A 6,928-nucleotide genomic window follows, 5' to 3' on the forward strand; every position below is an offset into this window, starting at 1 on the left:
CTGAGAGGGCAGATGGACACTCAGTTTAATATCTCTTCCAAAAGATGGCACCTCTGATGGTGCAGCATTCCCTCAATCAGTACTTCACTGGAATGTCAGTCTAGGTTATGTGCCCAAGACTCTGGAGTGAGACATGAACCCCATCCTTCTGACTTAGAAGTGATGGTGCTGTCACTGGGCCAAGGCAAGGGCCTTAATGAGTGAACTCTGAGGAGAACAAAAGTGATCAACATTTCCAAGCTGAGGACACAGGAAAAGAAATGGTAAACTACACGCCAGGCCTATCCACTGGGGAGAAAGGATGCCCTCCCCTGAAATGAGCAAATTAGGACCAACTAATTAGGAACTGCTACTAATTGCGGGAAAATATAACTCTCATCCCACTCTGGTTAACCCAACCACACTCAACATGGGGGACATATATCATCTGAACAAGTGATGTTCCCCTTGGCCTGGGGAACTGGGGCAGTAACAAGCTTCCTGAAGAATCTGCACAAACTGGAACCAAAGAAGCTGCCTCAGCTGATCAACCTGCTTTGCTCCCAGTGTAGGAAGCCGGGTGTAGCAATACATTGCTCCCACAGGCACCATGCAATCAGGATGCGCAGTCGCTCCTTGAAATATCTACAGACTCCCACTGAGTGTGTGGGATTCATCGCCTGAGTATGGAGTGATCTCTTAGAATATCAGTATGAATGCACATTTAATTCAAATTACTTCACAAAAAGGCTTTGCTGATGTACTGTTAGAGATTAAGATTGAGAGATAGTGAGTAAATGCATTTTACACAAAATAATTCTTATATTCCACACTGTATTCCCTTTGTAGATTATTGAAAGACTGCTTGAAAGTCTGACAGTGTATCTGTACAAAGGTTACATAGAATTACATAGAATTTACAGCACAGAAACAGCCATTCAACCCAAACAGTCTATGCCAGTGTTCAAGCCTCCACCACCTTACTTCATCTCACCTTATCAACTTATCCTTCTGTTCCTTTCTCCCTCATGGACTTATCTACCTTGCCCTAAAATATAAGGGGTGAAACAGAAGTTTGGGATGGTCGGACACATTAAGTTCTGATACTAAAGAGGTTGTTCATTGGTCACCACACAACACTGACCACCCATATTATAAGTTCCCTCAGTCCTACTCCCCTTCCAGGTTGTTAACCTTCCTGATCCAGTAGTAGAGTTGCCATCATTGGTGTCCGATGGTGATCCACATATCAGACCAGATAATTCAAAAACATCACATCAACATCGCTATCAGTTTCCCTGCTGGACACAACAATCTAAGTTGGAACCTTCCATGATGCGGTTTTCCTGTCAAATCCCATTCACTTGGGTAAATTTAGCCTGTGCCCATAGACTTCACCCCCTAAATATCCCACAGAATGGAGTTCTGACAATTCAATAAATACCTAAATGACGTAAGTTGTGTTAAAAACTGAGGTTTAATCTTATCTCTAACTTGACCCATTGGGTGAACAGTAGCAAATCCCAGATTGTGAATTGTTGTTACAGTTGGAACTTCAATCCTCACATTAATTTCACCCTTAGAACACCAATGGACAAGGACATAGTCCCTTAAAATATCTCGGACTTTACCCCACATCAAAACCCCATGTTTGATCAATAGACAAAAGCACATATACTCCATCGGTTCAAATGGCTGCTCCTCCTATTCCCTTTGCTCACTTGTTTCCTTTGTATTTCATCTCATTTATTTAATCCTGAGTTTGAGTGAATAACTTGGCAACATTGTGCATGTTATAAACGCTATACTATTCTTCCTGAGCTAACTCAGTGTTTTTTTTTAGTATCGGTGCATTGGTCAGTTTGGCTCCGTGAGATCCCAATGACACACATGTTCAAAATGACACACACATAGTCACGTTCATAATGACATGCATAGTCACAATGACAGTCTGTTCATACTGATGTGTATGTTCATAATGACTCATTTAATTAATCTCAAGGTCTACCCTATTCCAAATTGACATTCCTGTTCAGAATATCCAAGTCATTAAACCAATGTATCTGACTCTAACCATCTTGTCCTGAAGATACCCTGCTCTGATCTAGTTTCTAATCCTGTTATTTTATCTATCCCTCTCATTCCCATTTTCGCCAAACACAGGTTAAAATTTCCCGTAGGTTCTCCCCCACCCCCATAGTGCCCGATCCCTGAACTCACAACCTTCTCTAGTTTCTCCATCTCCCCTCATGCCTTCTCCAAGTTCATCTTGTCCATGAGACCCACCTCCAGCTCCCTTGACCCTTTTCCCACTAGACTGCTGACCACCTAATTGCTCTTCCTGGCCTCCATGTTCTTTTTTCTTTTAATTCATTCATAGGATGTGGGCTTTGTTGACTAGGCCAGCATTTATTGCCCAACCTTAATTACCCTTGGGAAGGTGGCAGTGAGCTGTCTTCTTGAACTGCTGCAGTCCATGTGGTGTATGTACACCCACAGTGCTGTTAGGGAGGGAGTGCCAGGATTTTGACCCAGCGATAGTGAAGGAACGGCGAGATATTTCGAAATCAGGACAGTGAGTGGCTTGGAGGGGAACTTGTAGCTGGTAGTGTTCCCATGTGTCTGCTGCCCTTGTCCTTTTCGGTGATAATGTAAATGGTTCTCTCTCCTCAGGTACTGTTTTCCCACTTCAAATCTGCTATCATCATGCCTCTCTTCAAAAAAACTCCTACTTCCTTGCAAGCAACCTCCCCATCTCCAACCTTCCTTTCCTCTCCATGGTGCCTAAACTTGCTGTCATCTCTCAAACTCATTTTCCTGCAATTCCATTTTTTCACCACTGCAATGAAATATCCGTCTCCTCCACTGTACTGAAATGGTTCTTATCAAAGTCACAAACAACTCACTTTGCAAAAGATTATCCCTCTTTGTTGCCTGGGATGAAACATTTAAGTTATGAAGAGAGGTCGGATAGACTTGGGTTGTTTTCGTTGGAGCAGAGAAGACTAAGGGGCGACCTGATCGAGGTGTACAAGATTATGAGGTGCATGGACAGGTTGGATAGGGAGCAGCTGTTCCCCTTAGTTGAAGGGTCAGTCATGTGGGGGCATAAGTTCAAGGTGAGGGGCAGGAGGTTTAGGGGGGATGTGAGGAAAACTTTTTTACCCAGAGGGTGGTGATGGTCTGGAATGCACTGCCTGGGAGGGTGGTGGAGGCGGGTTGCCTCACATCCTTTAAAAAGTACCTGGATGAGCACTTGCCATGTCATAACATTCAATGCTATGGGCCAAGTGCTGGTAAATGGGATTAGGTAGGTAGGTCAGGTGTTTCTCATGTGTCGGTGCAGACTCAATGGGCCGAAGGGCCTCTTCTGCACTGTGATTCTGTGATTCATCCTTCTCCACCTGTCTGTAGCTTTTGCCCTGGTTGACCACCCCCCTCCAGTGTCTCTCCTCTGTCACACAGCTGGAATTGCTCTCATGTGGTTGTATTCTTGTCTATCCAATCATATCCAGAGACTCCCTTCCTAACAGCACTACCTATAACAGCAGTTCAAAAAGGCAATTCACAACAGCCTTCCCAAAGGCAATTAGAGATGGACAATAAATGCTGGCCTAGCCTGTGTTGCCCACATCTCGTGAAAGAATTTTAAAAAATCACCTGCAATGGTTTCTCTTCCCGCTCCTGCTCCATTATCGCTGATGTCCCCCAAGACATCTATACTTGCCCCCTCCCATTCCTCACCTACATGCTGCCCTCATTGGTATCATGAAGATGTCTAGCTCTATCTCATCACCACTGGTCTTGACCTCTCCACTGTCTCTGATTTGTGACACTGGTTGTCCCACATTAAGTTCCGGATAAACAGAAATTTCCTCCCATTAAATGTTGGGAAGACCAAAGCCATAATCCTCAGTCACTGTCACAAATTCTGTTCCCTAACCACTGACTCCATCCCTCTTCCTGGTAGCTGTCTGAGGTTGAACCAGACTGCTTGAATCCCTGGTGTTATACTTGACTTTGAGTTGAGCTTCTGACCACATATCCATTTCATCAAGACTGCCTACTTCCACCTCTGTGACAGACCACCTTGAAGAAATGCCTTATGTAGTCGCAACACTGAACACTCACCCAGCACTACTCCCATTCACTCATTACTCACATGTAACATTTACATACTCCACCTAACCGACACACACCTCCTAATGATCCCAGCCTCACATAAACACCTCTTGTCACCTACACTGACTTCCAGCTATGGCAGGCACACTATCCAAGCAGTGTCACATAATCAATGATATTCTCCCTTCCATTTTTCAGGAACACCGTCGTGCATCCTCTGCCTAGTTTCAGCTGGTGGTTCAACTGAAGAGGATCCCACAGATAAGTTTCAATTTATTTTTGTCAGAATCTGGTGTCAGTAATGTCAAATCCATCATATCCAAAATCATGAGACAAACACATAAAATGTAAAAGAACTAATATAAAAATCATGAGTTGATATTTTGCTCAAACAATAACCAATTTAGATTGACAGTTTGCAAACTTCATTAGTGATTTCTTTAATCTCCAACAGGTCAGAGCTTTTCCAACAAAAACAATATTACTGCATCTGAAAAGATTTTTTATAAAAAACTTTTTAAAAATCCTGCCTGTTATCTCCTCACGTGTTAAAAAAGAATCTGACCTCCGACCATATCGGCTGTTGGCTATTGGTTGAAACAGCTGCCTCCTTTTCAGCTGGTATGGACACAATGGACCGAATGGCCTCCTACTGTAGCAGAAATGTTCTATGTTTCTATAAATAAACTAGCATCATAATTCAGCAAGGAATTCCATGGAGTGAGGAACAGGGCCTGTCTCTAACATCGGGGTTCTGTGTGAGTATGTACACAAGAAGATTTCACTCCTGATCCTACAACAACCATATGAAGATAGACAGATAGTTACAAAGACACAAGAGAATACTTTATTTACAATGTTTAAAACTCAACATTTACAAATTATAGGAACAAACTATTGTTTAATTCAAAGAGCAAGAGGAGATGGAAGAGGATCAGAATCTGTGTGTTTTGGCTTCAGTCTGATTAGGACAGCAGCAGTTAAATACACAGCTCTCCCGCAAGGTGACTCTCAGAGTGGGTCAGATACAATGTTCTGACTGTTGAAAAAGTAAACATGAAAAGGTGACTGTTTGTCCTTGGAGCTGCTCATGTGGATTATGGAACAAGGACCCGTAGTCTTTGACATAAGAACTGATTTTGTCAGGAAAATCTTGAACCAACTGCACAATATCAGACTCAGTCTCAAAGCATGGTCGAATCCTGGTGAGAATTTTGTTTAGAAATGGTTGGATGCTTCCTGTGAACAGATTTGAGTGTTCAGACAAGCAAGGAAGCACATCAAACATTGGTACCTTGTTGTTGTTCTCCTTGTTCCTGATCTGACTAATTATTGTACATCATTTTTTGAGAGAGTGTCTTATTTTTGTGATGGGCTCCAATTATAATGTTGCCCAGGTCCCAGACAGAGAGAAACTGGAGAAGAATAAAACAAACATTGAAGCAATCTGCTCACCAGATTGTCTCTGAGCTGCAGCTATGAAGCCAGTGAAGATTTTAACAGCTCTCCAAAGAAGGCAGTCATACTATACTGACTGTCTGACAGTCTTGTAGAGTAAATATCCAAGCGGCCAGCTCTTCCACAATCCAGTGAGACACGGGCCAGCATGTCCCACCATTGTTCTGACCAGTAACATGGATGGCAGCAGCTCCCTTTTTCTGTTAAAGCTGCTGGAAACTGGTGAATTGAATGTAGGGATCTCACCATCAGTCATGATGACAAAGTCCAGTAAGCATGGTCAAAGGACATCCTCCATCTTAACTGTAGTTGTGATCATAAACATCACAGTTTCACATACTGGAATTAAATCTTCTTCTGTTACCTGGTCTAGCTGATGATTGGACGGTACCAGGATCCCTGAAATAACAGATAGAGCACACTATTAGATCAGGAATTGCAAGGATATGGTAGCATAGTGCTTGTGTTACTTGACTGATAATCCAGAAGTCTGGACAAATGACCTGGACACACCTGGCGGCATTTTACGGCCCCTCCTGCCAGCGGGATTTTCCGGTCCCACTGGTCAATGGACTTTTGAAGGGCTCGCCTCATTTTACAGCCCTGTCCCCACCGTGACGGGGCATAAAATTCTGCCCATGAGTTCAGTTCCTGGGGATACAGATAATTAATTCAAGAATCTGGAATAAAAAGCTAGTATCGCTAACTGTGACCATGCCATAAAAACCCATCAGTTGGGTAATATCCTTTAGGGAAGAGAAATCTGCTGTCCTTACCCAGTCTGGTCTATTGGTGAATCCAGACCCATAGCTACGTGACTGATTCTTAACTGCCTTTGGAAATGCCCTAACAAGCCACTCAGTTATGCAATTCAGGATGGGCAGTAAATGTTTGCCTTGCCAGCGAAGCCCATACCCCATGGATGAATAAAAAAAGAAATTGCACCACTGCCTTACCTTCCTTTAGCTCAAAGTAACTTTGCTGAGTCGTGCTACACAGTGGCTGGGTAATCCTTCTGATGGCAGCTCTGGTCTTGGAGCACTGGTTTATGGCAGACACAATCTGAGGCTTCTTCCTCTCAAAGTGAGAGGAGACCAACCAACTTGGTATACTGAGAGCTCCTGCTCTCACTTGTTAGTCAGAAATCTCTAACTTGGATAGGAAGAATTTGACCAATGACTCTGCATAAACCAAGAACAAGACTGTGAAACAGCAAAGGATCAGATTATCTTTCTTCACAGCGAGATGGTTATTAGAACCCTAAAAGCAACAGAGAGCTGACAGAGCCCATAGCTTCCACTATTGGGATACTCACTTCAGAGGACACCTTCTCAAGATAAACCTTGAACAACAGACTACAGATAATGTT

Source organism: Cetorhinus maximus, chromosome 10 (assembly GCF_964194155.1).
Source record: "Cetorhinus maximus chromosome 10, sCetMax3.hap1.1, whole genome shotgun sequence".
NCBI lineage: Eukaryota > Metazoa > Chordata > Chondrichthyes > Lamniformes > Cetorhinidae > Cetorhinus > Cetorhinus maximus.